General features: G+C 49.3%; 1 long non-coding RNA gene across 1 annotated transcript; it reads left to right on the top strand.

Moving 5' to 3' along the window:
* Window positions 1-3,104: 3,104 nt before the first annotated feature.
* On the top strand, window positions 3,105-5,373 carry LOC123331199. The gene is made up of 3 exons (XR_006547723.2): window positions 3,105-3,923; window positions 4,494-4,568; window positions 4,947-5,373. It is a non-coding gene; the product is annotated as an uncharacterized LOC123331199 (long non-coding RNA).
* Window positions 5,374-11,028: the final 5,655 nt, after the last annotated feature.

Raw genomic sequence — 11,028 nt, 5'->3', positions numbered from 1 at the left:
CCTCGCCTTCAGGAAGGAGCCGCGTCCTGGCCAGTGGCAACACAGACTGGAAGGACAGCGTGTCCACAGGCTGTCGATCTGGAACCTCTGGAAAAAGTAGACCTTGTAGTTACAGCGTGCACTGCCGTCCTCATGGCTTATGGTTTCTGAACACCTGGCCCCTCCTTGGAAATGGGTGATGTTCTCGTGCTAGAGACCAGGCAGTGCCCCGGAAATGTAGTGAACCGTCTGCACGCAAAACCTGAAGCGGGTCTCGTTCCCATAATGGGACAGTTACTACTGAGAAGCGTTCTGAAGCCTGCCTCTGGGAGCTGATGCATTTAGTCCGTTTGCCAACAGATCCACTCCGTTCCTTAGGCTTAAGTGATAACCCTTTATGACAGGCTGAGAACAAGATGAAACAGCCCCAGTCCACCCACTGTTGACAACAACCCACCGCACAGCCCAGCGGGGGGAGGTTCCTCCAAGAGAGACAGCGGGGCCCCAGGGCAGCGAGGAGCAACTGGGGATTACGGCTCGATGGGCAAGGCCAGCACTGCTGCTGCTGCTGCTAAGGCGCTTCAGTCGTGTCCGACTCTGTGTGACCCCATGGACTGCAGCCCACCAGGCTCCCCCGTCCCTGGGATTCTCCAGGCAAGAACACTGGAGTGGGTTGCCATTTCCTTCTCCAATGCATGAAAGTGAAAAGTGAAAGTGAAGTCGCTCAGTCGTGTCCGACTCTTAGTGACCCCATGGACTGCAGCCCACCAGGCTCCCCCGTCCCTGGGATTTTCCAGGCAAGAGCACTGGAGTGGGGAGCCATTGCCTTCTCCAAAGGCCAGCACTAGGACCCCTAAATTCTACTAGATTTCTTTCTTTGAAAACCTGCAGACCTTTCTAAAGACAGCTCCACAAATGCTTGCGGTTATAATGAGGGGATTTTATTATATGAAAAATTCGTTTTCCAAAGGCAAGTCAGAGGTGCTCTCCTCCCATCCCCAGATGCCTCTGGGAGAGACTCAGGGTGTGTCTCAGACTCAGCAGGCCCACGAGTCATCAGCTCTACTTGTCGGGTCAGCCACTAAAGCCCATGGTTAGCTCAGGGGCCCTCAGCCCATTAAGGATCTGCCCCAACTTGTTGAAATGCTCTTCAGCCCTGAAAATAGCTCTTCACTCCATAATTTGAACAGAAGACTTCATAAAGATAATAGACCAAAAATTGTATTCACACAACAACAACAACAAAACCTTTTATTTTTAAATGGGTAGAAAGTGATCATTAGAGAAATGCCACACCGAGATGTCTTCACACCCTTGAGGATGGCTGTTACCCAAAGAACAAACAAGTGTTGGCAGGGATGTGGAAAAACTGCCACCTGTATGCGCTGCCAGTGGGAATGTAAAACGGTGCAGCCGCTGTGGAAAATGGTATGCAGTTCTTCAAAATATTAAACATAGAAATACCATGTGATCCAGCAATTCTTCAGGGTATATGCCCCAAAGAAGTGAAAGTAGAGACTCAATAGATACTTGTACAAGTTCATAGAAGCATATTTCAGAATAACAAGAAATTGGGAGGAACCCACATGCCTGTTGATGGATGAATAAACGGTGTGTTCTGTGATACAGAAATACAATGAAATATTACTCAGACTTGAAGGAAATTGCTGACATGTGCTACAGAATGGATGAACCTTGAGGGCATTGTGGTAAGTGAAATAAGTCACAAAAGCTGACTGACAGATACTGTATGATTCCACTTAGATGAGGGGCCTAGAGTGGTCAGAGTCACAGCAACAGAAAGTACGAAGGTGGTGAGCAGAGACCAGGGGACAGGGGTGGGGAGTTAGCATTAAGAGGTGCAGAGTTTCAGTTTGGGAAGATGAAAGTTCTGGAAATGGATGGGGTGGTAGTTGCACAGTAATGTGAATGTTATTTGATGCTGAGCTGTACACTTACAAATGGTTGAACTGGGAAGTTTTATGTCATGTATATTTCACTACAATAAAAAACTTAAGTGTAGGGGGAAAGGGTACCTTTTAAAAGTTCAGCGAAATTGACAAACCTTTAGCCAAGCTCACCAGGAATATAGAGAAGAACAAGCTACCCATGTCTGGACTGAAAAAGGAGACATCATTACGGACACTTCATACATCAAGAATGACAGTGAAGCATCAGAAACTGTTCTGTGCCCGTGCATGTAATAGCCTGGATAAAGTGCACGGATGTCTTGAAAATACAAACCTTTTTGTATTTTCTGAAATACAAAGCTTTCAGAATGAAAAAAACAGGGCACTTTCTCAACCTGCCTAGGGTAAGCTATAAAACCCAACAACTAACCTGTACTTGGTGGTGAAAGACTGATCACTTTTCCTCTAACATCAGGAACAAGGCAGGGGTATTTGTTCATCATCACATTAGAGGTCCTAGCCTGCAGTGGGGCCCTAAAAAGAAAAGGAAATAGAACAATCTCTATTCTCAGATGGCATGATTGTCTATGTAGAAATTCACAAAGAATTTACAACCAAACTATCAGAACTAATATGAGATGACGGGTGAAGGTGACTATCCCTCCCCTCCACGCCATGTCAGCTCCCTTCATCTCCCCTGGGACTGACCCGAAAGTAGCTTACTGCAGCCTGTCTTAGAAAAGCCGATGACGATTCTGTCATTGTGCCTAAACTGAAAGCCAAGAATGGTGACAAAGGGGCTACCCATTATTAGGCTTTTTATTTTCCATCAGAATTGAAGGTACCCTTCCCATCTGCTGGTGCTTCTAAACATATAGACTGCTCTTCATCAGCTGCGCTGTTAACCACATTCCAGCCTGTTAAAATTCAAATATCTGCTGCTCAACTTATCAAAGATTACATGGCGCATAGTGGACAAATCGTAGGCCCAGTTCCCTTCCTTCATGTGATTCCCCAGGTCAAGACCCGAAGGAGAGATGGATAAAGAACCCGTGGTCTTGACTTTGGAGATTTGTCTTCACTGTGCTCTGATGTCCTGCTCAACCCCAGGAAACCTGGGGAATCCATCATCTCCTCCAGTGAAGGGATGTGGTTCAGTGTACTGTTAGCTGAATTTCTCCCCCACCCGCCCCACCCCGCCCCGCCCCGGGGAAAGCTACCTGGACTGTATAATACAATGAAGCATCACTGGTCCCAGGATAATCTCAGAAGGGCCTCCGCAATGATGCAACTATCCAGTAGAGGGAGCCAGAGTAGGAATGGAAAAAATACTTCATGTTAAAAATATACCTTACAAATTGCACAACTGTTTCTAAATTAGTGTTTACTATTTTCATGTTTGCCACTATATATATAAGGCATACGTAATTTAAAAGTATCATTTGAATATATGGTATCATTTAGGAGAGGAATGCAAATCTTAAAACTTAATGCCCTACTTTTTAGCAGTTCTTTGAACACACCTAATGAACTTGGTTTGAACTCGGGAATTTTTCTAAATCAAAGACTGAAGCTCTTTTAGGCCTAAAAAAGTGTTAGAGGCAATAGTACAGTAAGAGTTTTGAAGATAATTCTTTTGGTAAAATATATTGCTGGCTTTTTTTCTGTCACTGAAGGAAGACAAAACTGTGTTTTAGTTACTAAATCTACCTGTGTTTGCTTTTTAAATTGTAGCCAGGCTCAGAGATTAGGACTCACAGCTGTGGGCATTTATCGAAGGGCCTTGAGGAAAGGTGGGGAGGTGAACACAGAGGGAAGGTGATGGGTCTGGACTTCGCAGACGCCTGAAAGGGAGGGCAGCGAGAGGCCGGTTTCAGCAAAGTGTCAGAGTCCCTCTGAGCTCGGGGAAAGAGTTTAAAGAGGACACATCAGTGTCGGGTCCAGTCGGGAGCAAAGAGGCCGGAAGCACAAAGCCTTCTCCTCGGAGGAAGAAGAGAGGTCGAACTCGCCTGGAAGCCAGCGTGAATTTTCTAAGTACGTGGCCTTGGCAAGATTGAAGGGTTGTGCTCTAACTTATACCCATGGGAGGTGGAACAGAACCCCTCTGGCTAGACTCACGTTTGGTGATGAGTCAGTTTAGGGGGTAGGAAGAGGAGGAGACATTTTCTCTGGTTTCTGACCTCGGCACTTGGGTTTAGGTAGAGAGAGTATTTGACGAGGCAAACAGGAGAAAGATGAAAGAAATGGCAGGTGCTGAGGAAAGGTCCTCATCTCCTGGTCTCTTAGAAGGCAGGGCATCATCACCAAGCGGCCGGGGATGGGGGAGCTTCAGGGGGACGGGGGTCCTGTGGACTGGGCAGAACTGGCTTCTTAGCCAGCAGGCTCTCCTGGAGACTTTCTCGTTTGGTTCTGTTTCTTTTTTTGCGGGGGTGGGGGTGGGGGTTGGTCTTTTTTTGTTGTTGCAAATTATTCATTTTAATTGGAGGCTAATTACTTTACAATATTGTAGTGGTTTTGCCATACGTTGACATGAATCAGCCATGGGTGTACATGTGTCCCCATCCTGAATCCCCCTCCCACCTCCCTCCCCATCCCATCCCTCAGGGTCATCCCAGTGCACCGGCCCCGAGCACCCTGTCTCATGCATCGAACCTGGACTGGCGATCTGTTGCACATATGGTAATATACATGTTTCAGTGCTATTCTCTCACATCATCCCACCCTCGCCTTCTCCCACAGAGTCCAAAAGTCTGTTCTTTACATGGTTCTGTTTTATATTCAGTTGTTTCTATGGTGGAATCACATACTGAAAAGGACACAAGGGACTTCCCTGGCAGTCCAGTGGTTAAGACTCTGAGCTCTGAGGGGGTGTGTGTTTGATCCTTGGTCAGAGAACTAAGATCCTGCATGCCATGTAGCTAATAAAGGACACAAATCATAAGTTGTACAGCGGATAAAGTGGACAAGCCAGAGTAGCCTCAGAACCAGCCCCCACCGCCCCACACCATCCTAACTGCTAATACCAGACACCAGACTGCCTTCTGTTGAACTTTACAGAAAGAAGCCCTGTGTAAGGCGCTCTGCTGTGCGGACCTCTTCCACTCGGTGGCAATGTGAGTTTCTCCGTGTCATTGCCGTCTGTCGGGCACACTTGTGCTCATAGTATACAAGGATTCATCATGTGAACCAACCACGATTCATCCACTCTGTGCAGAAAGACACTCGGATGGCCTGGGGTTGCTCAATGCAGGGTTGATGCAGACATCATTCTGGCTCTTTCTTCTGGTAAACACAGGTGTGCACCCCTGGTGGGAACACCTGAAGGTGGCTGCTGGGTCCTAGGGTGTGCTTTATACTCACAGGTACCAACCAAGACGTTTCCCACAGGGCTGGGACCGATTTAGTGTCTGTGTGTCCTGTGACTGGAAGTGGGGTCTGGCTGCTTGCTGCCCAAAAGTCCATAAAGAGCCCAGGTTGGTGGAAAGGAAAGTTTGCTTTATTTTGGAGGCCGACAACCAGAGGGGAGGGTGGAATCCTGCCTAGAGGCCAACTCCCCCCTGACTTCAATGGACAAGAGCTTTTAGAACGGAGGTTCAACAATTTATAGATGGAGGAAGCGGGTTACAACAGCTCTGATAGTCATCTTGAAATTGGTCGCCGGTGGTCTGACCGTCATTATCTTGATTTAAGTATCATTTAACGGTACTTGTTTTAAGTACGTTAGTCTTCAGTTCCAGGGCTCCCATTTGCTTGAGGCCAGTTCTTGGAATTGCTGCAGCTTCTCTCATGGCTACAGTCCGGTCATCATGTGGCTAACTTCTTCCATCTGGTGGGGTTTTTCAGGGTCTAAAAGACAGTTCACAGGAGATGGCTCAGAGTATTATCTATAGCCCTGGAGGAGGAACTAAAGGTCCTTGACTGTGCTTAGTGACTCAGCGATTATTTCTTCTGTTGGACTGCTTTCCTTTGTTTCTGCGTTTTCTCACTTCTCTGATTAAACTTATTCTCTGACTAAAATTTTCCTACAGACAAAAGGCAGCTTGAGGACATGCGGGGAAAGGACCATAGGGTCCTGCCTTGCTTCAATACCAGCAGCTCTATAATCAAGCTACTGGCATGTTCATATTACTGTACTGATAATTACTACTTTATAACAAAATGCTATAATTATTCAAATAATCAGATAACTATTCAAATGATTAAATAATCATTAATGATATTAGTATAATCTCTTAACAACTTGTGTATGGTCAGGCCACTCAAGATGGCTGCCCTGTTGCTCTCTGCCCATCCCCTGTCCGAGCAGCCCCTGCTTCACCTACATCCTGCGCATAAGACTGACCTTCCTATGTACTTGGCCCAGGCCTCAGCTGGTGCCCGTTCTTATCAAAGGTGCAGCGAGGGGCATGAGCCTCTGCTGGTTGCCCTGGTAACCAAGGAGCACACCTGGCATCAATCCTCTGTAACTGGTAACCTCGTCCTGCTCCCGTGCCGCCGTGTCCTGCCCGCTGTCTGCCACACACGGTGGGGTATGGCTCCAGGACCCTGCTTCAGACGTGTTGGCTCCCCATCAGTTAAACCATCGATGTCTCTGTTTCCAACTCCGTGCTCTTTCTTTGGTCTTGAAGCTGGGCAAGTGCAGGCCTTTCAGGCCTGTGGGGTGCGGTCCAACAACTTGAAATTGCCTGTTCTGATGGGTGTATTATGGTTTTCATGGTTTTTTTTTTCTCTCTCTCTCTCTTCTTTTGCCCTTTTTTTTTTTAATTGAGTTGACTACCTTTTGCTAACTGATTTGTAGACACACTTTACAAATCCTGCAGACTCCGCTGAGGGGGTGGTGGCTCAGTGGTAAAGAATCCTCCTGCCGACACAGTAGATGAGGGTTCGATCCCTGGGTCGGGAAGATCCCCTGGAGGAAGAAATGGCAACCCACTTCAGTATTGCCTAGAGAACCCCATGGACAGAGGAACCTGGTGGGCTCCAGTCCGTGGCGTGGCAAAGAGTCAAATGCAACTGAGCAACTGATCACAGAGTCCCCTGAAGTATTCTTATAGCAATATAAATGCAAATTCACAATACGGAGAAACCAGTGTCTTTGAGCAGACAGAGCCTCAGGGAGAAAGTTGTAGATGGTGAGCTCTGCCTTGGCAGCAGCTGGGCTTCCCAGAACTGGAGCAAAGGTTGCAGGTGCCAACGCCACTGTAGGGTCACCTCCAGGAAACATGGGCATAAGTTGAACTCAACCCAAGGGACGTGCAAGTCTGTTACTTACTGGACAGCTTTTTTTGTTGCATCTTCCAAAGAAAGTGTGTTTGAGAGCAAGTTGTGGAAGGAGGCAGCCTTCAGGGTGTGGTCCACATTGTTTGTGCGTGCGTCCTTAGTCACTCAGTCGTGTCTGACTCTTCGAGACCCCATGGGCTATAGCCCGCCAGGCACCTCTGTCCATGGAATTCTCTAGGCAAGAACACTGGAGTGGGTTGCCATTTCTTCCTCCAGGGGATCTTCCCGACTGAGGGATCAAACCCATGTCTCTCGAGTCTCTTGGGTTGGCAGGCAGGTTCTTTACAACTAGTGCCACCTGGGAAGTCCATGTGATTTTTGGGCAAAGCAAGCAAGTTTCTTGTCTGGCTGATGACTTGCTTTAGAAGGAGCCCCACCCGACACTAAGCAGAATCCAGGCCTTGCTTCACTGTTTGGAAGCAGTGACAGAGGTTCACTCAGATGAATATATACATACTGGCCGGGGTCACTCCAGAGTTAGGCCTTTCAGGTTAGGCTGCTGAGCGTCAAGAGGGCTGGAGACTCTCAGGGGTGCCCTCAGGCTCGGGTTATAGAGCCGGTGTCTGCAGCATCCAGCAGGCTGCCCGGGGGCCCTGTTCCTTCCACAGTGACAGTCACTCACCCACCTGACCAGCTCCTGGAGGATACAAGCAGTCGCTTGGAGAATAGACTTGATAAAAGGCAGGAACACCTGCAGGTTTGGCCTCATCTAACAATAAAGCAATGGCAACCCACTCCAGTGTTCTTGCCTGGAGAATCCCAGGGACGGGGGAGCTTGGTGGGCTGCCGTCTATGGGGTCGCACAGAGTCAGACACGACTGAAGCGACTTAGCAGCAGCAGCAACAATAAAGCAAAACTGCTCAAAACCAGCCTGACACTTTTTATGCGTTTTGACCCTGGCATAATTTGTGATGACTGTTTAAAGCTGTCATTTAAACTGAAGCCATTTTCACATTGCAAGAAAGGTCTGAGTTCATAAGAAGAAATACTTTAAGTTGAAGGCAGTGCAAAATCCCCAGGCATCACCCGCGCTGATACAAAGCAGCCGGTGAGTCCCTGGGTGCAGGGGGCCGCGGGCCTTTCATCTCTGTCACAAGCCTGGCTTTGTCATCGCCAAGGTCAGTCCTGGCCCCTCGTGGTCACATGCTACCCCAGGCTGCAGGCTGAGCAAGCTGCCTCAGACTCTCTCATTTCCTTTTGGGCTCCAAAGACCCAAGTTCCTTTTTTCCTTTGCCTTTGCTCCTTGGGTAGGGTTTAAGTTGTGCCCTGAGGTTTTCTCACTGTCCCACGCCTTCATTTTTAGTGCCCAGCACCTGGTTCCTTTCAAGTTTTTATCTTACCTCTCCTTTTCTTCACCATTCATGCAATATTTTTCATCATCACAATTTTATGAATTCTTCCTTCTTAAGGAAAAAAAAAAATGCTGGAAGTCTTACAGATACTTGAAGCTCATTTGGGACTGATAAGCCCACCATGCCCTTCACCTCTCCCCTACCCCTGCCCCTCTGCTTAGCAGCTGCCAGGCTTTTTCCTCGTCCTGGGACCCCACCCTTGGCAGGGGTTGCGCTGCCATGACAACCAGCAACCTGCCAGTCAGCTAGCTCAGAGTGTGCTTGCTCAGGCCTGGGACTCGGGCCCAGCCTGGGGACCCTCCTCGGCATTACCAGAATCATCCCCGTTCAGTGTCCCCCAAGTCCTGGCTGGATCTGCCAGCTCTGTGTGCACTGGTCTTGGTAGCTCCTTGTCAGGGCGAAGCCCATGGCTGGGCGAGGGTCCACAGAAAGTGATGAGTCTTTTCTCTGCAGGGTCAGCACTCTGTCCTCAGAGTAAGTTTATCCGAAAGAAGGAAAGCCTTAAGCAGCCATGATGGTCACCACTTGGTCCTGATGTTGAAGGTGGGGTGGGGGATGGGGGTGCTGGAAAGTAGAGAAGGACTCTTAAGAAGGTAGAGGGGAAAAAAACTGGACTGATTTTGTGCCTCATTTGCAGGGGCAGTTTTTATTATGTTTTGACATTTTGCCATCTTAAACCATAGTAGTTTTGATCTCAGGTGGCCTCAGCCTGCAGCAGCATGAAGTAGAGCTTCAGTTCCCAGCCAGGTCCAGCAGCGGCAATGGGAGCTCGGAATCCTAGCCCTTTCGACCAATGGTCAGTGACAACGCCCTGGGCCTTCAGCTTTGCAGAAATGAATTCCCACAAGGAGACAGAATGTAGTGAAACAAGTAAAATATTTATTAGGAGGAAGAAGGGTACCTGTGGATAGACACCCCCAGGCAGGCTCAGAGAGCATTGCACCCTCGTGATGGTTTAAATCACTTTTATGGGGCATTTCTTCCGGGTATCCTTTGGCCAGTCATCTTGCTCCACCTGGCTCTGAGTGTGTATTTGGTTTAGCTCAGGGTCCTCCCCTGTGTGTGTGCATTTCTCAGCCAAGGTGGATGCCGGTAATGAGGGCTATGGGTAGTTGACATCACCTCCTATGGGGTGGCGCCCCCCTCTTTCAACCTCCAAGGAGACTCGCTGCACGTGTGGAGTCTGAGAGGTCTCCTTGCCTTTAACAGTGAGGAGCACATGGTCTCTGTCTCTTATCTGGGCAGGACAAGGCTCCTCGCTGCTCCTGCTCTTTGGGAGTTTCTGTCCACGGGAGGCCACCCCAGCTGCCCAGCCTGGGGCCCGTCTGTCTCCAGCCTCAGTTTCACCAACATAATAGTTCCTCCAAGGGAGAGATTCCTACTGGGGCCCAGTGCAGTGTCTCTCTTGAATGCTTCTTACCAACCACCTTGAACACAACATGGATGGATCACATGTAAGCCACTTTGTTACTTTGTAAGCTCACGAGCGCTGGTCACTGGGGATCACGAGCGCTGGTCACTGGGGATACTCCAGAGGCTGCTAGGGGAGCAATCAAGGAGGGAGGTTGCCTTTGCCAGGACAGGCTGTCCTGTGCCGCCCCACCGGCAGAAGCTGACGCTCTGACCTGAAGATAAAATCGCTATTGATTGACGCTGTCTGGGCACTTATAGATCAGGAAGCAAAAGGCCTTACACTTCACCTCATGTGACTTTGCTGCTAACAATGCTGAGATTAATAGCCAGCCTCAGACTGAAACTCAATTTCCTCCCAGGCTGCAGAGGGAAGCAGGGGCGGCTGGAGACAGGGTGGCTGGGGCTGGCGCAACTCGGGGACGGCAAAACCAGCCCGGCCCAGCATGTCCACCGACTAATTAGGAAAAGGCCCTGGACTCGACAGAGCTTGGTGGTAGTTCTCAGCCACTCAGGAACCATGAATTTGGAAAATTCACCCAGTTGCCCAAAGTGTCAATTTACTATTAAATGAGATTATAAGGATGCCAGGTGGTACTGGTGGTAAAGAAGCCACCTGCCAGTGTAAGGGACACAAGAGACATGGGCTTGATCCCTGTGTCAGGAAGATCCCCTGGAGGAGGAAGTGCAACCCGCTCCAATATGCGTGCCTGGAGAATCCCATGGACAGAGGAGCCAGGCAGGCTACAGTCCATGGGATCGCAAAGAGTCAGAATGACTGAAGCAACTTTCATTTTCACTTCAAGATCATATACGCAGGGGCCTGCCAGAGACAAACACTGGCTGGGAGGATACATATCCCCCCGCATCTGGGGCCGAAAAGAGGACAAGTCCCTGGGAATTGGGTGAGTGCCGTTGCCAGGCCTGGATCTGGCCGCCCGGCCGCCCTCGCCCGCACTCTGCCCCAGGTCCTCTGAGGCCCCGCTGTGAGCGCACTCAGTGTCCCCTGGTCCCTCTGCGACACTCCTTGCCACCCGCAGTCAGGAGCCCTACATGAGCCCTAGATGGCACAGGCAGGCATCCTAGCCCATGGCAC

This window comes from Bubalus bubalis, chromosome 22 (genome assembly GCF_019923935.1).
Source record: "Bubalus bubalis isolate 160015118507 breed Murrah chromosome 22, NDDB_SH_1, whole genome shotgun sequence".
Classification (NCBI taxonomy): domain Eukaryota; kingdom Metazoa; phylum Chordata; class Mammalia; order Artiodactyla; family Bovidae; genus Bubalus; species Bubalus bubalis.
Note: the sequence above shows the minus strand (reverse complement) of the source record. Positions and strands in the feature narration are given on the sequence as shown.